We start from the raw sequence: 25940 nt of genomic DNA on the forward strand, positions 1-25940 counted from the left end.
CTCCTTATCCAGCCAGCTTCTCAGCCACAGCTCCTTGTCCAATTTCTTTTCTACCCCACACTGGCTTCCAGTCCCAGTCACCTTGCCTAGCCTTTCCTGCCCCAGCTCTTCATATAATCTGTCTTCCCCCACAAATGGCTCCGTCACCCCAGCTCCCAGTTGCAATCTCCGCTCAGCCCCAGCTCCCAGTTTCTCCCACACCAATGTCTACTCACAGCCTCCCCTCTAGCCTGCCCTTCAGGCTCCTTGTCCCAACCTATTTCCTCCATTGACACTGACATCACACATCCGTCTGCACTTGAGCAGTGCCTTCCTCCTCCATGCTACCTGAGAGCCTGCAGGAGGTCGAGCACTGACAGCAAAGGAGGGGATAGCATTCCTGCTCTCAGTTCTGGATCTGGTGCTACATCAGCCTCTGGCAGCCACTAACAGCAATTTCAGGAAAGTATTTATCAGCCCCCTGCAGCCATGGAATGGAGCATGGTCAGTGCAAATATAATCTTTGGAGAATTTAACTGCAAAACTCTAGCATTCAATTACATGTTCTGTGGAGATTTGTTAAACTGTATTATAATCTTTAGCCACTAGTTGGTCCCAAGTGCAACATACCTTACTTAAACTCACAACAGCCAGTCCTGGCAGTGCATTAAAGGATATTATAGTGAACACATCTGATGTATCTCTCTGGGAAGGAACTCTGTAGCCAGTCAAGGTGTATATGACAGAACATGTGTGAAACCAGATATTTCAAGGACTTATAACTTGGCCAAATGTGGGTATTTTTTCAGAGGAACAGAAAAAGGCTCATCCCTGATCCACCCTTCACTAAATTTCAAGTTTCTGTTCCCAAGCATTAGGGGTGCTACAGTGTCTCAATGGAAAAAATGTATTTTTTAGAGGGGCAAACCCACATAATTTTCCCTACTTTAATTCTGAGAAATGGCTGAATCATTTTTTGCTGAAACTTAAAAAAAAAAAAAAATCATCCTGAGATGGTTACCCAGCTTGGAAAAAAATAGCCTGAATGGTTAAAGTTTAGCTACTGAAAATATGGTCTTATAATGGAAATTGTTGGGCAGCTTTAAGTATAGGTAGTGCTATCAGCTTTGCCTATAACAAAACCTATCCATAGGAGGGGTTATGTCAATTAAGGTTCAACACTGTTCCTGAGCTCTGATGACAGTCAATTTGGATTTGGTTCCTGGATCACTTGAGGACATCCAGGCTGCTTATCAGTTTGGACTAGCCTAGAGGATCTGGGGCAGGTGGAAGTGGTTTAAGTGGCTGCTGAAGGATAAGCTACACATGATGTTTTCCAGGAGATTTAATTACATGGAAAGTTTGAAAGGGTACTAGCAAGTCATTTCTAAACTGGACAGAAACAAAAGTCAGTACACAAGTCATTATTCCAAATCACAGGTATAAATTTAATAATCTGTAACTGAAACAGTTTGACCAATTTTTCTCTGAAACTCAGAAAAAAAATTCTCCTTAGCCCTAATCATAGGAGTGATAAATTTCAAACCAAATGTATTATGGAATCCAGAGTTATAGCAAAACTAAATGGAATGTGGTTGCAACCTTAACTATGGAGAGACACTAATGAGTTCATGATGGTTCTCTGAAACAATGAGCCACAAAAGCTCTGGATACTCCTTTCTGCCTATCATCTTTCATTTTAGAACACTTATGAGATTGAGGGTATGGCTGCATTTGAGCTGGAAAGTATAATTTCCCACTCAAGGCGACATGGCTGTGCTAACTCTGGTCGAGGTAGTGCACTACGAATAAAAGTGTAGCCACAGTGGCTTGAGTTGCAGCATGGGCTAGTCTCTCTGAGTAAGTTCCATGGGTCTCGGGTGGGAATTGTATGCAGGTCAGGTTGCCCCTCTGTAGCTACACTCTATTTTAGCATGCTAGCTCAATGAGACTAGTGCCAGAATGTCCGCTCTGGCTAGAAATTACACTTTCCAGATCAAATGTAGATCTAGTCTGAATGATGAAAGTTCATTGTGTTCTGCTGTGCTATCTGGTAAGCATTGTTTTTCAGTGTCTGGACTACTTAATTGAGAAATTAAGAAACAATATTAGAAACAAATATTGCATTTTTCATTAGCTAGAGTTCTAGCCCTGCAGTATTCAGAGATTTGTAGTTAGGGACATAGAACTGACTGTTGCACAATTTGGTACCAATCAGATCTCTTACTATACATCTCTGTAAGTCTCCGTTTGTGGGAATTCATACAATATTTTTTTTCTGTTTCACAAATTTTAAACTTAGAAAAGGAAATAATTTGTACACAGTGCATAATAAACCCATTGAACTCATTGTCACAGGACACCCGTGAGGTCAAGGGTTAAGTAGGATTCAAGTCACATTAATTAGATTAAAAATAAGTGATGCTTTGGAGCAGAAGTCAAACACCATCTGATGGAGGCTCAGAAGAAACTTCTTCTGTAGGCAGAGTATTCAATTATTGTCCAACACAGAGATCCTAGCACCTTCCTCTGAACCATCTAGGAAGATATAAAATGAACATGGAACACATTAAATGGATTAAAAATAGCTAAGTGATAGGTAACTGTAAATAGGAAATTATCACCGAAAGGGTGTGTTTCTAGTGAGGACTGTAGGGGTTGGTTCTTGGCTGGACCAAATGATCCACTGGTCTGAAGTATGCCGAGGGGTGCCAAATAGCTATAAGAACTCTCAGGAACCATAAAAAGAGATTGGTTCCACTTTTATTGTAAAAATGGACAAGGTTTGACATTGAAAGTTGTGAGTATCTAACTGTATCTGGCACTTTGACCAGTTCCTGTGGGTTCATCACTACTGTTGAATATTTTTATCCACTATTTTTATATCTAAGCATAGGGTGCATATTCCCACTTCTGTTAATTTATTAAATTCCTGATAGAATGCATCTGGATTGCTCTAGCCATGACATACTCAGAGGTATTTAATAGCCATCATTTGGTTTGCTATAACATTCAAAATAAAATTATTCCCTAAAAAAACTTAGGGTCAGATTCACAAAGGACACAAGTGTTGCAACGCTGAACATTGCAGCATCTAACTTTTAGGCACCTTGCCACCTACTGGAATTTACCGCCCTAAAGAAGAGCTCTGTGTAAGCTCGAAAGCTTGTCTCTCTCACCAACAGAAGTTGTTGCAATAAAAGATATTACCTCATCCACCTTGTAGCCCTGAATAAGGCACCCAAACGCCATATAAAATGCATGGGGAGAGTTAGGTGCCTAAGAATGGAATTCACAAAAGCTAGTACGCTGAGTGGGGGGGCTGTCTCAGCTAGCCAATAGGAAATGCTGAGGACAATGTGGCGTAAGCCCTTAGGGATTTACGTGCCTATCTTCACTTGGGATTCACAACCTTGAACCCACTCCTGGTTCTAGACATCTCAGCAGGCCAGCTGTTTCACAAGAAAAACTGGAACCCCCCTTTATAACTTTTATCCCAGTGGTTGAAGCGCTCACCCAGAATGTGGGAGACCTTAGTTCAATTCCTTTCACTGCCTAATGTGTAGCAGGGCTTTGAATGTGAATCTCCTGTGAGAAGGCCCTGGCCACTGACCTATGGGGTTTTCTGGGGAAGGGCTCTCTCATTCTCTCCTGTTGAAAGTGTCCCATTGTGTATAAATACTTAAATATGCATAAAAGCAAGGGGGACTTGTACCTGCGTGTCCCAGCTCCAAAGTGAATGCCCTAATCACTGTGTTATAGATTCAGAGATTCCAAGGGTAGAAGGAACCATGATAATCATCTGTTGTGACCTGCCTGTATAACACAAGACATAGAACTTCCCCAAAAATAATTCCTAGAGCATATCTTTTAGAAAAAAATCTAATCTTGATTAAAAAATTGTCAGTGATGGAGAATCCACCATGACTCTTTGAAAACTGTTCCAATTGCTAATTACTCTCATCATTAAAAAATTGTACCTTATTTCCAGTCTGAATTTGTCTAGCTTCAATTTCCAGCAATTGGACCATGTTATATCTTTCTCTGCTAGGTAAATATTTGTTCCCCATATAGATACTCGTAGACTGTAATCAAGTCATGCCTTAACTGTCTTTTTGTTGAGCTAAATAGATTGAGCTCCTTGAGTATGTCTAGACTGCAAACCCACTGCTGGCCTGTGCCAGAAGACTTGGACGCACAGGTCTCAGAGTAAGGGGCTGTTTAACTGCAGTGTACACATCCAGACTTAGGATAGAGCCCAGGCTCTAGGACCCTTTGTGGTGACAGAGTCTCTAAGCTCAGGCTGCAGCCCAAGCTGGAATGTCTACACCACAATTAAACAGCTCTTTAGCCTGAGCCCCCACGAGCCCAAGTCAGTGGTCATGTGTCTATCTGCAGTGTAGATATACCCTGTGAGTCTGTCACTATCCAATCCCATCCTTCTTCAACTGTGGGCATCAGAACTCGACACATTACTCCAGCAGTGGTCGCAACAGAGCCAAATACAGAGCTAAAATAACCTTTCTACTCCTACTCAAGATTTGCAGCCCAGGATCTCATTAGTTCTTTTTGCCACAGCATCACATTAGGAGCTCTTGTTGAGCTAATTAGACACCATGACCCTCCAAATGTTTATCAGAGTCACTGCTTCCCAGGAATAGATGCATACATCTTATCCTTTAAGTACGTCCTACATTCTTTGTTCCTAGATGCATACATTTACATTTAACCATATTAAAATGCACATTGTTTGCTTGAGCCCAGTTTACCTCGAGCCCGGGGCCGTGCTCGGGAATTGCCAGACTGGGCTGAGACCCCAGAGCCGCCCGAGTGGCGGGCACCCCCGGAGGCCGGACCAAGCAATCCAGATCCTCTACCTGTGGCTGGCGCCCCGTGTGCCGGTGTGTTCCAGCACAGTTGCTCTATATTAGTGACCCATCCTCTTCATTATTTACGACTCCCAAGAATCTGGGGTCATTTGCAAACTTTATCAGTGTTAATTTTATGTTTTCTTCCAAGTCATTTAAAAAAGTTCTATAAAGTAGGGCCAAGAACGGAAAAATATGTTAGCTAACTTTTAATCCATTTAAATATGTCTATCTTTCAAGCTTTTTAATCAAGTTGTCATGAGGTACCAAGTCAAATGCCTTTCAGAAGTCTGAGTATATTACATCAACCAAACTTGTAATCGCCTCAAAAACATATATACCAAGTTAGTCTAATAGAATTTGTTTTCCACAAACCCATGTTGATTGGCAATAATTATATTACCCTCCTTTAATTCTCTGTTAATCAAGTCCTGTATCAGCCACTCCATTATTTGCTCTGGATCAATGTCAGACTGACAGGCCTGTATTTACATAGGTCATCCGATTTACCTTTTTAAAATATTGACACAATATTAGCTTGCTTATTTACTTAGCTTAGCTTACTTTCAGATAATCAAAATTAACGGTCCAGAGAACTCATCAGCCAGCTCTTTTAAAACTCTTGGATGCAAGTCATCTGGACCTGTTGATTTAAAAATGTGTGTATATAGTAGCTGGCAGTTAACTAGTGGAATGCAAAATGTGTTGTCCATATGATATGACTACATCATCTGTTTTTTTCCAAATACTGAACAGAAATATGAATTAAACACTTATGCCTTGTCTGAATTATTATTAATAATTCTACCATTTCCATCTGGTAATGGACCCACTACCATTGTTAGGTACTATTTGTTTCTCATCAACTTTAAAAACTCCTTGTTGTCCTTAACTCCGCTGGCCATAGACTCCTTGAGTCCCTTTGTTTCCATTATTAATTTTCGTCGATTACTAGTTTCTGATTCATATTCATTACTATCAACTTGCCCTTTCTTCCATCTGATATGTATTGTTGTTTCTATTATTTTTATAGTTAAAATATATTTTTTCACATTTTCTCTGGTCAATGACTATTTCAGTATTTATTCACAATTGAACAGCTTCAACAGGAGAGACCTACTAGAATAACTCAAGGCCTAGAGGCTAGGGCACCCTCCTGGGGGATGGCAGACCCAAGTTCAATTCTCTGCTATCAGATCAGGCTTCAGAGGTGAGGTAGTTGACTAAAGGCCTAGACTGTAAAATCCATAATGAGTCAAATGCCAAGTTACTGAGTGGTTTTAGGACTGAGGTGGTTGTGTGCCTGCCCAGCTACCGAAATATAGACACGTTACAGACTTTAATGGTGAAAACTTAAGTGTTGAGGTGCTTATAGATACAAGTGTCAGTTGAGCAGGCACTCTGTGAGTGCCAGTGGCACCAAAATATTGGACCAATGTACCTACAATGGCAGTTAGGCTCTGAAGTCTCTTTGTGAATCTGCGCCTTAGTATATGTCCTTAGTAATAGTGGCCATTCATGCTCTGTCAGAATAGATCTGTAAGATGTGTGAAAATCAGTGTTATCAAGGTTGTGATTTTGTTTCTTTCCAAAATATTTGCTTTTAATATTATTACATTTCTGGTCATATCATTCCTGCCTCTTTTAGTTGCTACATAAATATTAGATATCAGTCCTTAGGAGCACAGGGGTTCAAATAAGTATTATAACGTCTGTCCCTTCTGCCATTTTTTCATCTGTGCTTCTTTTTAAGTCTGAAACCTTCACATACAATAATGTATTAAACCAACAGCATTCAGCATAATTAATCTGAGAACAAAAATCTGAACATTTCCTTTGGCTAAATACTGAGTATAGTCAATGCACTTAGCCATAGGTGTGTCTCTCTGAAGTGCTTCTAAAATTGTTAAAAGCAGACTTTGCTGCAAGGCTAAAATGAAGATGGGCCAATGAAGAAAGAATAAAAAGCTGCAGCTAATATTCAGTGTTCTCTAGGGATTGAAAATACCCCACTGTTGTGAAATCCCCAAGTTTACAAATGATTTATTAAAGGAAAAAACTGCAGTACTCTTCCATTAGCTGTGGAAAGGGATGAAACAAGTAAAAGGTTCTCTCTCCGGAGATACTAACATTCAGCCTAATGTGTCTATTTGAGACATCCTGGGCTCAGATATAAAATCTCTGCAATGTAAGATTTCAATGAGATTCAATTTTTTTCCCCACCTGCAGGCTTATGTTAATCCAGTCAGTAAAGCCAGTAATTTATTGAGCACACAAGGATGGTAGTCATTTGGGTTGTCTGTGTTTGCTTTGCTTTTGTAAACTACATTTAATGGAGAGCGATCTCCTTTGACAGCAACTGTATCTCACTGTAGGGAGTATGCCATGAAAATTCTCAAGTTCCTTCACCACAAACAAGGGAATGGGGATGCCTCTCTAATTATAGACTTATTTCTGCTTATGTTGCAGCAAATTCAGTCAGAGAAAGCAGCACACCCATAACATAAAATTCTGAAATAAGGATGTCCCAGATTAGGTGGAGGAAATATCACTGATAGCCACAAGACAGAGGAGGAGGCAAAGGCTGTTTTTAGAAATAATGTTTGAAGTCTGAATTCAGTAAGCAAAAGGTACCAATGCTGCACTATGGGAGGAAGCTCGTTATTACACTCATTATCTCAGGACTGGAGCAGCATCTAAGAAAACTGCAGACGCTCCCTCTGCAAACTGGCTGTACTGTGAAAACAAACAAATAAATTAATATTTCTAATTGCAGCATTTGATTTGGAAAATGTAGTGACTATTGAAAGGATCAGATTGATTGGCAACGTTAGAATTGAAATTCTCCTTTTAGTCCTAAAGCCAGATTAATGGCAGGGCCAAGGACACCCCAGGATAATATCAGACATTTGTTGTTATGTCCTACTATATAAGAGCTATATTTTGTTAATATTTATGGATCCCTAACTCTAGCTGACCTCAATGCCCTGTGACAGAGCACTGGAGTGCATGTTAACGTCTTAGACACTGTAAGGACAAGCTTTCTGGGAAATGCTGTTTCCCCAGGAGCAACTATGAAGTCCAGAGGTCATGTGACCAAGAAATCAGGTGACCACTCTGGGGAACTATATAAGGAATAATCTTAGTTCAGCATGAAAGAGATGGCAGGTGAGAGAAGATCCTGGAGGTGGTTCAGAGTATTTAGATACTCTTAGTATTTGCTTTATTCTGTATTTGGATCTTTTTATTTAGTATTAAAGTGAACTGTGAGGAAAGGGAGGTGAGGTAATGAGTTTGGCCCTTCATTTTACCTTCCCTGAACTAGTCCATTGACTCACAGCCCCTTAATTAAACCATATAAAGAGAGCATGGGAACTAACAGTACAACCACCTCACCCTCCAGGGCAGTGTACCTTGAATTTTGGGAGCCACACTTCAGAGTGAGATTAGATTAGTGCATTGTCCATGAATATGCATCTCTCTGATAAGACTGTCACCAAGAGTACCATGTATTCTTAGCAGTAGAGTGAGTTTTCTGATAGGCACTAGTCCTCATCCCATTTTGGGATTTAATATAAGGACCAAAGCCATAAAATAATATGGAATAGAACAGGGAGCCAGTGGCATGTTTAGAGCAGCATTTCAGTCTTTCTTGTAAGAGGTGGGGTACTGTATATAGAACCAGCTGGTGCACGTGTGGTTTTCTCAGTTTCCCCAGATAGAATGCATTGCTGTAATTTAATATGGTGACAACAGACACACATAGATCACTTTGGCTATGCCCTCATCCAAGAGTAATAGTTCCAATCTCATGGCTGGAAGATGGTAGAAGAAAGCAATTCTCACCAACATTGCTATCTTTGTCTAGAAGTAATGTGTCCAATAAGATCCAAAGGCTGCACATCACTTTGATGTCGGGCAAAGCAGAGTCTCTCATCAGAGGTAAGGATCAATGTTTAACCCAGATCCTCAATGTTTCAGGTGACTATATTTTTTTGAACTAGGTAATTTTTGTGGCAACTTTTTTTTTTTAGTTCATGAAATAATTACATAAAACACAAATATAGGCATTTTGTATAAATATCCACTGATGTCACTACTACCAGGTCTAACACAATAGCAACATATGTATATATATTTAAGGTGAAGGATTGTTCCAATAAGTGAACTATTGCCATTAGCAATCAGTTTGACCGAAAGAATAACTTGGATAGTATTTGCCTTTTCTCTTTAGTCCAAACAGTGTTCATCACACTGAATGCTCATTTCACTGGACTGTTTGTTCCCAGCAAACAAAGACCAAACTCTGCTTGGCATAGCAATACATCCTGAACAGTTTTTTTTTTGTTGTTGTTATGTAAAAACCAAAACTTTTGTTTGATGAATTTAAAAAGTGGGACATTTCTGGTGTCCTGAGGAGTTCCTGAAATATCATAAGAAAAACTATCATAGGATGCATGGTGACTTTAAATTCCGTCTCCCTGTGAGAATCATTTTTTTTCTTACCAAGGTTAAACTTGAGCCATCTGATGTTCATATCTGTGTGTTTATCTCTCACATTCACAAGCACATCAAGAAGTTTTAAACAATTTTATCCTCTGAGCAAAGTACATATATGTGGATGCTATCTATGTATCTGGCATAGGAATCCATAGCATATCTTTCGCTTTTTGGCAATTTTTTAATATTCAGTAAAAACAATCAAAGTATACCGACACAGCACGAGTGGTCTAGGTCACTAAAAACATTGGTCAAAGCTTCTGTTTGCAGAAAATCACAACACTTCAGTGCTTTAACAATCAGAATCTAATTTGATCTGTAGTTCCAAATCTAAAAAAATTGACATTTTATGTTTCATTGTGTTTGTGTATTGCACGACATGATGTGATCCATGAAGCTTTTGTTTAAACATTCAACTTACTTGAACTGGTTGACACTGCCAGTGAATTACTTGGTGTATTGCCAATGAATAATTTTGAAACCATCTGCTTGTTTGTTTATTTTTAATCTTTTTTTTTTTTCTTTCTCTAAGCTAGGGCCACAAAATATTCCTTTGGGTAACTCTAACTCTCTTTTTCTCAATCATGTTTTAGGTGATTACAGTTCGGAACAAGGTAGCACGTAAATTACAAAGACGACAGTACTGCAGTAATTTGGCTGGGGCTTAGGCTCTTAAGTGGCTGCTGAGAAACTGGGTTTATAATAAAGAGGATCAGACAGTCAGCTAGCAGGGGTTTAATTTCCCATTCTCATTCATTATTTGAGTAAGACGGGGAACTCGTTCCATTTCTCAACAATGTACTCTTATGGACTTTAAAAGTAAAGGAATGAGATTCCTCACACCATTAGTTTCAGTGGGTTAATTCAGTCTTGCTTGATAATGGATAGGAGAAACTGGTGCTGCTTGCTGCTCTCTTCCTCCCAGCCAAAAAAAAAAAAAAAAATTCTACAGAGAAGACATATGATGTACATTGATAGGATACAGAACTTTTCATCCTCCTGGCATAGAGCATGGATCTGCTGTTTTGGAGGATTTAAGCAAGGTGATTTAGATGCTCTTTTCTTCAGTTACTTCTGATAAAATGTTTCAAATTATTTAAAATTTCTCCCTGCCCCCCCTGTAATTTTGTGTAGCTGCTGTGTTATTTTTGATTTATATGATGAAGTGATTCCTTGTGATATTCTATATCCTCCTCCTGGCTAACCTTTGAAGGCAAGCTGTCATACAGTGATAGTCTTGCTTGTGCCTTGGAGCTCTACTTGGGTTTGCCGCTTCAGATGGAAAAGCTCACAGTTGCACTTTTACTGCCATCTAGTGACAGAATTAGAAAGATTGTCTGCACAAACCCTGCATCTGAATTGCTGTGAAACCAGTTAACGGCAACCAATGGGGACTACTATTTTTCTTGCCATCATAATGGGTGGCCACATAACACAGTGCGCTTAATATTGGGACAATTTCAGGGGACTGAAATGTTAAAGACAGATGACTGCAGTTAACCCATGACCATTATTAGCATAGATTTTTTTTCACCTTGTATAGATAGATATCTATTTCAACAGCCTGTACATACATAATATGCACACACACAGTGCCATACTTTATTTATTTACAATAATTCATATATGTGGTGTGGAATCTATTCCTCTATAGTTTTACCATTATATCCTTTGTGGTGTACCTGGTATTCTGTCTTGTTTCATTAGAGATTAAGCTGAATCTGTGAAAAGCACATCTGTACCTAGGCGATATGGGGCTGATAATTAAGGGAAGCAAATTAAACTCAGAACTAGTTTGTAAGCATGCAAAAATAATGCCAAATATAAAGCAAAAGTAGAAAAGAATCAGAGGGGAATGGTGAACCCAGAATCTTTAAACCAATTGAGTATGCAAGCAATTATTTTTACTGTAAATTTTATGTGATAACATTACCGAAACAAGATCCTACCCTGCTGGATAGATACATCAGGATAATCTGAAAGATGTATATTTTTGTTCCTATATCTGAAACCCAGTATACATTAATATTTGCAGGTATTTGATAATCAATATGAGAAACTTTTTTAAAAAAATGTTTCAGTTAGGTTTGGTAGCACTCTGTTACTTGTATCTCTATTGTGGTATTCAAAGAGTTTTTTTCTTTTTTTAAAAATAACATGCAGATAGTTGGCCACTACTGTAATTAGACATTTCAAAAACATCACAGGAGTCATATTAGTTTTCATAGCATGTTTTGCTATGAAAAAGCAACAGCCAAAAAAAGGTCTATTTTGTTACCAGTACTGCTGATAGGATCATAATTTCATCCGATTTGACAAGTCAAGTTTATAGTAAGCAGAGTTTGGACATCTTAGATATAAAATCAAAATGAGGGAAGAGGTTATGCTGTTTACAATAGCACTGTATCTGTTCTGCTTAGGCTATAACATTTGCTTTGAAATTGCACACAACCAGTTTATGGAAATTGTGGAGTCTGTCCCACCCAGCTATCTTCAGAAAGCTTTCAAACTTTTAATGGTTAATTTTAAAGAAAATTGCATAAAATAACTCTGGCTATATTGAGATACTATACCTGGCATGAGTAGATAAGATATCAAAATGAAAGAATGTAGACTCACTTTGTGTACATTTTTCTTATTCTGTATCTACTTTATTCCACAACTTAAAAAATAGCAGTAGCTGAAAAGTTTGGAAACTGGAAGGAACTATGACTAAAACTTTCTATTTTGTGCTGCACAATAGTTTTGCCTATAAATTATGTGTTTTCTTCTTGCAGTACAGTATATTGGCTGTATATTACTTTATATTGCTGGAAAGAAATTCAAAATGATTCATGCTTGATAAAGCACTTTGCAACTGAAATTTGATGTCTTAGTTTAGAAAAACAGTAGAGAAAAATAACCCTAGTCCCATACTGCAATTGTGTTTGAATCTTATTTTGTAGTGTTGGTTCAGGACAGCTTGCCCCTGTAGTATATTTTGTTGTCAAGCTTATAAGTGATATAAAATACTCATCAAGTAATTGATTGAATAGGTCTATTAACATGTATGCATTAAAATCATATTTCCCTAAAGGTTTTGCTCTGGAATTAGCTTGCAGGTCATGTAGAGAATTAATTCCTATGAATATAATACATGCAAAGATTTGGAAGATAATATTTGCAACTCAGTCACATGGATTTTTTTTCTTAGTTAATTTTCTGCAGCAAAACAATAAGGGGGCAAGTTTAGACTCTTAAATTTAAATATATTCCCCCTGTTACTTTTCATTTTGTCCCTTATTTTCATGCAAAGAACCCTCCCCACAATGTATCAGAAAGACCATTTTCTCTTTGGTAGTTGCTGCTCCACACATTGGAACCTTTGCTTCCATCCCACTGAGAACCAAATGGAAAGGAAAATTGTAAAATGGAATAGGAAAGTCCAGAAAGAAGTGAGAAGGGGAAGTCATAGCTTCAGAGCATGCAACTCTCTGTTCTGGAAGCTCTTGTGGGATCATCCATGGCAAATGTTTTTGGTCAGAATTCTATGGTTCAGGATAAGAGAGAGATTGGATCTGTGTGTGTTTTATGTGACATGGTCCTCACTGAAACCAGCAGAAGCACAGCCAGAAAAACAAGTGAGAGTTACCACTGTTCCATGTTGTTCCTCCGTATAGAAGAATGTGATACAGAAGAAGCAAAAATGGCCAACAGAAGATCTGAAGAAGTCATACTTGCAAGAGGCAGTCATCATGAATGAGCCCAAAGGTTTAGAGCTGAGATTTTGGATGCTTGCTTTGGAGACTGCACTCTCTGCTTCCCACTCCATACACTTTTAAAATCTGCCTCGCCACCAAGTAGTCATTTGTTGGAAATTGTGACATTCCTGGGCCCTTTGTCCTATTTTTATGGTCTTTACCACTGTAAAGTATGATATGTCCTCATATTATTTTTGTTTTGAATATTCCAAACACATTCATTTCAGGATTTCAGCTTTCATGACACAAGTAGCTTAAGTTTAAGTCAAGTTGCCAACACGTACTATAATATCAATATTAGTAAATACTGATTCTAGAATTGCATGACACAGACTTACTAAACCAAGTTTAGGGGTTCACACAACATTGCATTTCACACTTGCATCAACTGAACTTAATCCCAATCTCTTTATGTCGGTCCTTATTGTGAGAAGTTGTGCAGGAGGTCAGACTACATGATCATATTGGTCCCTTCTGACCTTAGAGTATAAGAGTCTATGAGAAGCCACCAGACATTATCTTGCATTGTATGCGTTACAGTATATATTATCGGATATGAAGAAAGACAAAAGCAGCTAACAAAAGTCCTTTTTGCTGCTCTTTCCAGAAATGTATTTATAAAAATTGTGCTGTAGCTCCTGACAAACAGTTCCTCTTCTGTCTGTCAGTTTTTGAAGCTTAGACTTGATGAATGATTTTTGCTTAACTCGATTTTCAGCAAATACATCACAAATATTGTTTTGCTGACACATCATTAGTTCTTAAGCTTAGTAAATAATAACCTTCCACTATAACAAAATTAAACTACTACAATTTTTTTTCTGAGTTCACCTTTACATGCTAATTTAGTAGAATGTTTTAAGCAGCAATCATCTGCATAGGTATATCTGTTAGACACATACCATGTCACATTTTCCACGTAATATTAATTTATGTATTATCAACTTTTTCTGTTGAAACCACATCTTATATTATGAAAGACTAAAGAGAAGAAGACGGAAAACCTGCTCTCAAATGAATCAGGCAAAGATCCTATTTTCTGTAGGACCCCCTGCCTCATTTGTAGCAGAAGTTGTAAGGTGTGTAGTGAATGACGCAGAGAACTGGTGAAAGAGATAAAAATGGTCTCGTGGTTATGGAAATTGAATCTGACCTAGAGAATTGGATTCTATCCTTGCTTCTACCACAGAGTTCCTTAACGTGCAGTGAGTCAATATTTAGTTTTATCTTTATTGTTCAAGGTGTAATCCCAGGCTGAAGACAGAATTATTAATTTCTCTTGGGTTTTTCTATGACACTAGGCACTATAGTATCTGAGTGCTTCACAAATGTTAATTAATTTATTTACTCAAGACCCATGTGAGAAGAAGGACTATTATCCCCATTTTCCAAATTGGGAACCACAGCACAGAGAGATTAAGGTAAAAAAATTCCATAAGTGTTGGGTACCCAATTTGAGAAACTTAGAACCTGATTTTTCTAAGTATTTAGAATTATGTAGCACATTCTGTGCTATAAAATATAATATAAGATGATAAAATGTAATCCTATAAAATATAATATGAGATGATATTCGTTCTGTACAATTTGATACGTTCCTATGAAAAATCTATGGAAAATAATTTAATTCTTATTAAATTCTGCATGTTTTAGAGTAATTTCTATAGACCTTTTCTGGCTTCATCCCAATTAACCTCTATCCTATAAATTCATAGATTCCAGGGCCAGAAGGAACCAATATGATCATCTAGTTTGACTTCCTGTATAACACAGGTCATAGAACTTCCCCGAAATAATTCCCAGGGCATATCTAGATAATATCTTTTAAAAACCAGGACTTTTCTGTAAAGGATATGTCACAATGGCTTCACAAATATAGCGAGGGACACTGTCTGCCACATTTCTCCAAATGTCCAGGAATCACTATGCTCTTCAAAGGTATAATGGGCCAGCTACTCATCTCATGTAAATGAGCACAACCCCACTGAAGTCTGTTGAGCTGCGCCAACTTACACAACCTGCAGATCTAGCTTATGATCAAGCTTCACTGAGCCTATATGTAACAAATATTATATATGCATACAAGTGTTTAAATTAGTATATATTGACAAATTGTTTTATTGCTTCCAATCTTGCTATAAACACGTTGCTTCTTTCCCCCAAATCATTGCTTTATCTTCCTTCCATTTTAAACCCACTAGTGTTCCATATTTTTAAATTATTTATTGTTGTTGAAAGTTTTTTTAAATAATAGTTTCTTAGTAAATCGCATCCAATGTTGACAAGCCATTTATTCTCATGAGTGATTATTTTTGGTATAACTGAGATTTGTAAATAATTTATGTCAAATAACTATTCCACCTTCTTGACAACAGAGTTAATTGCACATTCTCCCATTTGTTGACAAACAGGAACAGCATATTGAAAAACAGACAACAAACAGACAAAAATAAATTTAGATCACAGAAAAAAAAGTCTCCTGAATAAATTGTTTGTAAACAAATGCAAATAAAAAAAAATGTTGATTATTCTAGCCATGTAATGTATGAGAAAATAAGTATCAATAATAAGATGACATTAAGGTGCATATATAAACCTAACTGCAAAAAAATGGGCACAATTAGAGACTAAAGGTTCATGGCTTGTGATGGTGATGTGATAATGGACTGAGTAGGTTCAACCTTATAAGAAAACAACAGAAAAAGATTAATCAGAGTGTAAAGACAAGTGTGATACTTAATGGGATCCTAGGCCTATATATCAGCAATATGAACATTCTTATGGCCCTACTTTGTTGTTATTAAACATTATACCTTTCACTTTTTTATGAGAGAAATATTCCTCTTTTGAGAGTGGTAAGCATTAGCTTCCCAAGTGATGGCAGCTATGACAAAGTAGTTGAAATGAAGGGGGCATGTCACATAATGTGAAAGTGGTTGTGGTTTCATCTATAGCCTAGTGGAATCTGGAAGATTACTGATTAGGGTGATTCCCCCTTCTTATTCAGACATACGCCACTATCATCCATCACTCAGGATTCAATAAAAGCGTAATAGAAACAAAAGCCTTTGTCAAGGTGGCATGGGAATCTTGTCTAATGCCTGGCTAATAGGAATGAACAAGGTCACAACAGAAGCTAATTTGGCATGCCTGTAAAGCGCCACTATACTGCTGAATTTTGAAGAAAGACATTTTTTGCCTGTATACTACTATTCATAAATTTTAAAAAATCAATAACCCATCGTAAATAATGTGTATTCCTCATTGCTATTATTAAAAAGGCATGCTGTCATTCTGGCTTTAATGCTAGGGGGCTGTGTTCTGTTCTGATTTTTGTCACTCCAAGGACAGGTTGCTTCTGTCAGCAAGCAGTTCTTGTCATCAGAGATGAAGTATGTATCTGTGCTATCTACAGTAACTGTTTCTAAATGAGACACTGTCACCCGGATACCTGACAGTTGCTTTGGCTTTTGTCATCTACTCTGCTGTACATTCAAATCTATTACACCTTATGCAAAAGCAAAGTGGTTGCCATGGTAACTTTATCTCAACAAACTTAATAAGAAAGAGCAAACAAATAAAAATAAAAAAGCTGATATTTTCCTCTTTGCTATGAGCAGAGGGAAAAGGTTATTCATTAAAAAATACAATTTGGAAATCATTAAGATCTCAGCTCTGCCGTCATTTGTGTGCCATGCAGATTTTTTCTCTCTCATCTTGCTGAAACAAAGCAAACTCCCCTTAGAAAATATCCTGGGATTCTATTGTGAAGAAGGGGCAATAGGAAAATGACTCAAGAAAAAATAATTCCAAAAGAAATGAGGTCAAGGGTTTAGTCAGATTCAGCAAAAGGATTAGACATTTAAGGATGGAATTTTCAAAAAAGTCTAATGGAGTTAGGTGCCCATCTCTCTTTGAATTTAACTCCCATGCACTTCTCTGAAAATTGCAATCCAAAAGGGTAATAAAAACATCTGCATTCACATTATATTCATTTCTTTTAAAAATTAGATTAATAGGGATAAATTTTCATGCTCCAGCGTACAAGCTAACTCTTAGCTGAATGGGATAGGATGGAATTTCCCCTATCTGTGTATCTTAGGTGCTTATATGGCCCACATTACCATCATAATAATAATAATTGGTGCTTCAGACATTTTTCAAAGGCACAAACAGCAGTTATGTGCCTAACTTCCATTGACTTTGAATGGGAGTTAGGCACCTACCTAGTGTTTGTTCCTTTTGAAAATCTTGCGCTTCATCCCACTGAAAGTCATTGGGACTTGGGCTTTTAAGTCATGTGTTGCCTTATTTCTGGGTAATTTTAGTAATTGAATGGGGTTATAGGCTGGCCAATTGAATTGATCAAAAGATAGTGAGGTTCTAGTCCCAGAATCAGGCTCCAGAAGAGTTTTATAGGGACCTCCAGGGTGCATGACAGGAATGCTCACACTGATAACCAAATCTGTATAATTTTATAAGGTTTTATTATTTATTATTTTTTATCATTTATTATGACATAAAATGATAGACAAATGACTGTTTAAAAGAAAATGAATAATCAAAAGGATAATGGATAAGATTACAGTCTTATTCTAAAGACACGTGATATATATATTTATATGGTATGCTTTGGATTAATATACTCATACCCTTCCCTGATGACCTGGTTGAGAGAGATGTCCGGTTCCTCAACTCTTGAGTAGAAGAGTAGAGAGCTAGCCAATGCTCGACAGTGAAGAGCTATAAGGCTAAGAATAACACTACAAATAATAATAAGTATAAACAAAGAACAAAGGATCTTAACACACTAACTAAAAGAATTTTCAAGAAGGAGTAGCTGATGATCACACCCATGTAACATGGTTTGCCTCTGAAGTTCAGACTTGGATTCTTCATCCCCAAATTATTAGGGTACTCTTATTCTATAGGCTGGCAGTTTTGTGCATATTAATGACATATCCAGAACTTTTCCAGATGGTTCTAGACGGTTCGCTTATCTCACCTTTTGTTCTTTCTGGCCCTTTCTGTGGGTTTTGTGGTGTATCTGTGAAGTTTACTTGGGACATAAACTGAGAAAGCCCCTCCTGTCTTGATGCCTCCTAACTTATCTAGGGTAAAAGTTATAACCATATGTGTCTTGTCCTTTAACTTATCATTACTTATCTGGGCTAAAGGTCCCGAACATATATATACTAACTGCCTTAACTTTCATACAGGATGTGGCCTGTGAGGTACCTTGCATTACAGCTATAATACTTTAATATGAATCTATGACTCTATTATAATAAAACAACAGTACTTAAATCTATAAGGAAAGGTTTATATGTGCAAGGAAGCAGGCTAGTTCTATAGGCTACAAATGTAAATACTTTTGAAAATTTTACCCAACTCTCACAATTAATTTAAAAATAATGAATAGCATTAATTAGTAATCTTTTTGGCAAGCCCAACAGATTTGAATGAGCACTGACACAGAACTACCTTCTTACTGCTAGAGTTGGTTCCGTAGCTCAAGATTGAGGCATTTTGCCAGGGTAGTGAGGGGAAGCTTGCACTGTTAATGCCCATTCTGTAGCTGTCGTGCAGCTACATGGAGGAAGCCTTTAGTCTCCTATTAATATGGCTTCTTTCACCAACAAGAAATTCACCAACAAATCCACCCACCCACAAAAGGGAAACAAAAAGAGCAGCCTTGGTCTGAGTCCCAAATACAAGTAACTGAAAGGTGGGAGAGGAACCCAGACCACAGTGAAAATGGGTATTGGAAAATATGACATCTGTATGGAGTTGATCATGCACCAATGAAATCAATAGGTGTTTTGTCAATAGTATCTTCAATAATTCTAAAATGTGGCCCTTGATTTTATTTTATGTTATTTACTGCTATGAGTGACTCCCATTTACTGTATATTAGGAAGACCACCCTATCAAGAAAGAGCATTTCTGGAAATTGTTGCTTAGACCATTGCTATTTACACAAGTATCTCTCTACTGGTTTGAATTTTCCAAATGTATCAACTCGTTTAAGGATTTTAGCTTTCATGACACAGACAGTTAGTGCTTGTTTAACTAAAATTGGCAACACATATACTGTACTGTCAGCTTCAATAAGTACCAGTTGCATAATTGCAAAGCACAACACCATTGTATTAAAACCAAGCATCTTCTTAATCATCATTTAATCATTGTATAATCCTGACTAACACATTTCAGTGGAATTTCCCCCAGCAGTATTATTCATTTTATTAATAACATGTCTTATGTTTGACATGTTAATAAAACAACAAATATCACATAGCTAATTCCATCGATGAGGATGAAATGATGATTATACATTTGACTTAGACTGCAAACTCTAGAGAAATTTTATATTCAACCAATCAGGTCTGGAACAGGCTGCCTTTGAAACAGAAGAAATATAATTTAGGCAATAGACTACATGTATTTCATCTGGCATCCCTAAAAATTTGAAAGTGTTCAGTCATTAATAAGAAAATTCCCTTTTGTAACTGAAATACCACTGGAATGTATTGGGCTATGTTTTCAAATATCCTGGACCAGTCCTTTAATTTTGCATGCACAATTTTGTGTGTACTCTTTCTATTTGAACATTATTATTTGTATACACAAATGACTGTTAAAAATTAGAGGGCCCACGTTATGAATGTTTAGCCCATTAAGGACAACAAGGAAAAATAATTAAAGACATAAAGATGTAGGCTCAAGAGCTCAAATAAAGTAAGCCACAGTTTCATATTGAGATCTATCTGTATTCAAAATAGAGTTCAATAAGACCAGTGATGGATTAAGGTAAAAACCCAAGTTAGTAAGAATAGCAGAACTTGGCCCACAGTAAATTAAGACAGATTTACATGAAATTTTGAATACACCTAGCTCATGAGATGAACCAGAGACTACTTTATTAATTAAATATATTAATGAATAAAAGGCTCAGATGTGAGCCTGGGTGGAAGACTGTATAGGGGAGTAAGGGTCATCTACCACCTTTACTCCTCTGCACAGGTTACCTCTATCATCACACACCTACCCTGTGCAGGAAGGAAATAGTATGTGATGGGCTGATACATATACCATATAAATAAGTAGGCAGTAGGGGCTAGATCCACAAAGGGGACTTGGACTCAGAGTTGCAATGTCTAATGTTGAGACATTCTGTTGCCTAGTGGAATCCATAGTCCTGAGTTGGGCATCCAAGATCCCTGTACAAGTACATGGGGAGAGTTAGGCACCTAAGAATGCCACCCACAAAAACCAGGGTGCCTCGTAAGCTAGTCTACAGGAAGTGCAGAGGACAGGAAAATGCAAAAGGAAAGGCATGGGGCCCAAGCTCCCGCCCCTCAAAATTCATTAGTTACCTAAATCTGCACCAGAAAGAGGTGCCTCCCTCTGCTCAGGATTCACAGCTGTGAATCCCATCCTGGAATTAAGTATCTACACTTTTTTTTGCAAAAAACATAGGAGAAGGTTTTATCTCCTTTTACCCAATTGCCCAGTGGTTAGAGCACTCCGTGCTCAGAGTAAGAAAGGGTAAGAGAACTGAGCCTTATGTTTTGATACATTAAAAGGTATTGCTTTATATCTTTTTATTAAATTCAGAACATTCTGGGATGATAACACCAATTGCAGTGATCTATTGCAGTGATCTATTGCAGTGATCTATTTCACTGTGAGAAAATTACTCATAAAAATTACAAGCCTTGAAGATTTCAACCTTTGCAATGTATTGACACTTTTTTTCCTCTAGCAGTCTACACAGTCTTTGGCTAGCATCTCTGGGAATTTGTAGGATGTTGCTTTTCCCTATTAAAACACATCAGGAACTGCAAGCAAATATACCAATAGAAAAATCAAACATATAAGCTTGAGCACAAGTATATTCCCTAATTTATAAATTCTATAGTAATGCTGCAAAATCATACAAAAATCATACCTATACTGAGTGTATTTTACAATTTTTGTAAGAGAGTGACAAACTAGAGAAGGATAATTTTCCTGCAAGTTAATCCTACAGTTCTCCATAAATAATACTTTGCTTATATGCAGGGTTATACAATTAGGACTACTTGAACAAAAAGAGCATAGTGACAGTGGATGCAGGTGAGTCTGAGATATTGTCCTAGCAATAGTAAGCATCACACCTGTTTATATATAATGAGAACTTTACAAAGGAGTAATTTTTATTATCCCCATTTTACAGATGGTGAAACAGAGACATAAGGAGGTGAAGTGATTTGACCCAAGATCATCCAGTAGGCCAGTGACAGAGCCAGGAATAGACCCTAGATCCTAAAGTCTAGAGATTACTATGAACCTCAAAAAAAAAAATCTCATAATATAAGAACAAGGGGCCATTCAATTAAATTGAAAGGTAGACAACTTAAAACTGATACATGGAAACACACACACAGGATATCACGTATATAAAATTGTTTATGAAAACATTTGTGAGGTGCTTCTGTCAATAATGTAAGACTTGTCATTTCTGAGATATTAGCTAAAACCCATAATCCTGTGGCTGGTTTACTAGGAGGAATGTGTTCCATACTTCTTACATTTGTGTCTTATTATCTGTCTTTTTAAATTGCTTATCATCAATTAGTTTCTTCCACTTTTCTCAAGAAAACCTTTTAAACTAATCCTTGCCCTGAAAGTACCTGATGTATCCCCCATAGTACTTATATAGCTATCCAGTATGGATATATGCTCACAAACATCCAAGCACTATTGTTCTGTGTAAGCTAGAAAGCTATATTCAATAAATACCTAAACACCTCTTCTATATACAGTTAGGACATACAGGAGGAAAATGTTTCAGATTATAATGGGTGACTTCCATAAAGCATACAAGCATAGACAATGGGTTCAATCTCTACAGCCGTCCATCTGACTAGGAATGGTATGAAAATGTAGCTTCACTACATTCCTCTATATGGGGGGAGTGTGACAAGGGGTACCAACCCAACATTGGTGAGGGAAGTGTTAGAACAGCTCTGGGTCTAAGAGACCATGCCCTCTCACTCCTGCTGGGCATGCTCCCAGTGGAGAGGATATTTAAATGGAAGTGACTCATCTCAGTCTGGGCTGACTGAGGAGGAGAACGGTTGTATGCAGCAACAGCTGCCACTGCTGCCGCCACCGCCTCTTCCTCCTACGGAGAAGCCATTGGGACTCCAAGCACCCAGGACCGGACCTCTTAGTCAGCCCCTGGGAACCCTCTAGCCACGAAGATCAAGGGTGATGGTTCACCACTGCCAGCGGAAGAGACTTCAGGAGGGATCCCAGGGTCAACCTGCATCAATGATAGTGGGACCGGAACAAGAGTAGGAAGTGACCAAGGAAGCATGCATGAGGGCACCAGACTCTCAGCCATAGAGGAGGGTTTTGTTTTAAAGGGCCCTGAGTTGGAAACCAGTGGACTAGGGTGGGCCTGAATTCCCCTACCCCAGCCTGGTCCCTGAGTTATAGCTGCTAGGTAAGGTGTCCTGGAGCTCTTGCCACTGGGTGACGAATCCTGAGCTGTGGCCACTAGGCAGGGTGGTCTGGAACTTTCACCACTGGGCTGCACTTCCTTGAACTATAGCCACCAAATGTGATAAACTGAGACTACCACTACTGGGCACTACTGCCAGCTGCAGGCAGACAGCCACGTCTACGAACTCTCTGACAGAAAGGATTTTCCTTCCCAAAACTGCCACAGATTCTTTTTTTTTTTTTTTAGAAGACGATGAGGGAAAAACAGGTTTCCCTGGTCTCAGAATACAACACTTTAGTGCGGCTGTAGTGTCTCCAGACAGTTGTTGGCTCCATTCCTTATAATGAAGTAACAGGCTACCTAGGCAAGACTCCACCTTAGCAACAAGAGCAGCAGTCAGGAGGCCCTAAATGTTAGGGGGAAAAATTAAAGCAAAAAACAAAACAAAACTTTTCTGTTTAACCCCAAATTTGGCGATTTACTCACCCTGTGACTCCCCTACTCTTTTGAAAAGTGAAGGTCAGGAGGGAAAGAAGTGAAGTCACATTTTAAGGTTGATGTATAGCAGTGAGGGAGGGTACTGCAGAGGTTCTTCTCATTCAGACTTGAGTCTTCCTAAGGAAGTCGTCAATATGCCTTTCAAGTGCGAATTATCAATCTGTCATGTGGACGTCTGTCCACTAGGTAATGAACTGCATTTGGCTCTGTGATGGGTTGGACTAGGTGCAGAGGCCCCAGACTGCCTCAGAGTCGTGCCCACCCATCCCAGAAAGGAGCAGTGGAGTTAAGTCCTCTGAGTGGCCTAAAAAGACTGCACAAGAAGCAACCAATCAGGGGGAGGCTGCAGGGAGCAGCCAATCAAGGCCCAAGAGGGCCATATAAAAAGGAACTACTCAGTCAGAGAGGTGCAGGTGATGCTCCTGGCTGGCCAAAGGGATTTGCAGCATCAGGGAGAGTTCAGTGCTCTCAGTGAGTGAGGGAGTGAGAAAAAGCTTCTGGTTGGCTGCTACGCCTGAACACAGAAGAACCATGAGCTAAGGGTGAAGTTTTGGTGAAGGCTGGGGCTGTGGGGAAGAGACCCAGAGAATTAAAATCCATTTTGTTAAGAGGACATAGTGGTATGTGGCTGCTATTCTTAGGGTTCCTGGGCTGGAAGCTGGAGTAGTGGGTGGGACTGGATACCCCTCCATAGGCCACTAGGAAGTGGCCTACCATCAGAGAGCAATAAACCCCTGGAAGGTGAACTGTTCAGAGGCCCAGCTGAAGCCAGAACAGACCAAGAGGGTGAAACTATTACTTCCAGGGAGGAAGCCCTGGGTGGTACAGCCTGATACCAGGGCTGGGACTATTTAAAGACTGCAGACACAGCAGACCAGAAAGGGAGCTCATGAGAGGTGGGTGCTGTGCTGTTACAAGTTCATTTCAGATGGGCTGTAAAACAGATAGGTAGATCTAGCAGAGATTTTTACCAATGACATAGAAATGAAAAGCTCTGTATCTCATTATAACTTCCTTTAGCTTATTGTTTTTATTAATAATATAATACTCTCTCAATATGTTCTTCCAGAGTAATTTTAATCCGTAGATCTCAAAGTGCTTTACAAAGGAGATTAATATCATTATCCCCATGTTACAGATGGTGAAACAGAAGCATAGGGAGATGAAGTGACTTGCCCCAAGATAACCAAGCAGGACAGTGACAAAGCTAGAAATAGAACCTAGATCTTAAAATCTAAGGATGATTGCAAGGAACTTCAAAAAACTTCTCATAATACAAGAACAGTGGGCCATTCAATCACAATGACAGGTCAGCAATTTAAAACTGATAAATTGAAATATTCTAGTACACAAGGCATAGTTTGCCTGTGAAACATATTGCCACAGGAATCATCGAGGCCAATATATTTAGTAGGAGTTGAGCATATGGATAATAAGACCATCCAGTTATATTAGATAACACTGGAAAAGAAAAGGAAAACGTCTGAAGGTAATCCCTCATGCTCCGGGATATAAGGCAAAGATTAGGAAGAAACTTCCTCTTTGGGCAGATTTTTCCATAATTGCTCACATCAGGGTTTCTTGCAACTCCCTCTAAAGAATCAGGAAATAATCACAATTGAAGTTGGGCTATCAAACTAAATAGATCACCAGTCTGCTTCAAAATGGCAATTCCTATTGTCCCTGAGCCATCCAGAACTCTTCCCTTTCCTCTTGCTCTGATTTACTCTCACTAGGGGTTTGGATTTTCTGAACATATCAGATTGCAAAAAGATTTTTAGCTCTTCTGACATAGACAATTGGGAATGTTTAAGTGAAACTAGCAACACATATACTGTACTGTCAACTTTGATAAGTATTGGCTTATATAATTGCACAGCATTGACATATGAAAAGCAAGCAGCTTCTTAATCATCACTTAATCATTTTATAATCCTGTCTATAGCTCTTTCATCCCAATATTAATGGACAAGTGCTGACTAACTCTTGCCTTTCTCTGTTAGATAGTTGTAAATTGAGAAGCAATAGAATAAAAAGACTTAATCTGGTGAATGATAAAAGGGTTTTAAAAGATGAAGTGTGTGAAAGGAGTGTTGGAGAAAAAAATACAGCCACATTCCATTACTATTGACAAATTTAATTTAGATACTATAACACAAACTCTTTATTTATTTAATTATTTATTTATGAAGATGTGCAATTAAACCAGTTTAGTAAACAAGATTTTAAATCAGTATCAGGTCACAGACAATAAAACCTTTTAGGGGAAAAATCAAAGTCTTTATTGATGTAGCAGGAATCTCTATGATTAATTTCAATAAAAAATACACATTGTCCCCGAATTGCATACTAAATAAAATTTCAGGAGTGCAAAATTGCCTGAATCAAAATGTCAAATATCTTCAAGCAAGATTTTCTCAACATTTTGTCATCACTTTTACACAGCTCTGTTGAAAATTTTGTTGTGGGCATCCTTCCATTACATTCCTTTTGAATGTAAACATATTATGGTAGTCTATAATAGTAGTCCAAAACACTGTAGTAATGCAGTCCTACGTGTGGTCTCCTCCTAAGCAAAGACTGGCATTTAAGGCTTGGTACAAATGAGAAAATGCTAAATTAATAGTACCATGGGAAAGCAGAGCTAATGCTCCTCTCTGCAGAGATGGTTTTCCTAGCAAATTCTAAGAACATAAGACTTGCTATACTTGACCAGGCCAAGAGTCAACCAAGAATCTGCTGTTTTTCACTTAGCCAATACCAGATGATTCATAGGAAGAAGCAAAAAACCCTGTAATGGAATAACCTATCTATGTGGTGCTTCTTCCTAACCTTATTTGGTTTATGCCTTGAAGCTGA

General features: G+C 38.2%; 1 long non-coding RNA gene across 1 annotated transcript in view; it reads left to right on the plus strand.

Moving 5' to 3' along the window:
* The window catches only part of LOC137146293 (uncharacterized), a 123268-nt gene extending 101787 nt beyond the window's left edge, over positions 1–21481 (plus strand). Inside the window, exons 3-4 of the long non-coding RNA XR_010917902.1 lie at positions 21155–21208; positions 21309–21481. This is a non-coding gene — a long non-coding RNA (uncharacterized lncRNA). The remainder of the gene's footprint in view (positions 1–21154; positions 21209–21308) is intronic.
* Positions 21482–25940: the final 4459 nt, after the last annotated feature.

The sequence above is a fragment of the Emydura macquarii genome, unplaced genomic scaffold, assembly GCF_026122565.2.
Source record: "Emydura macquarii macquarii isolate MOO-44397 ecotype Brisbane River unplaced genomic scaffold, CSIRO-AGI_Emac_v2 contig_431, whole genome shotgun sequence".
NCBI classification, from domain to species: domain Eukaryota; kingdom Metazoa; phylum Chordata; order Testudines; family Chelidae; genus Emydura; species Emydura macquarii.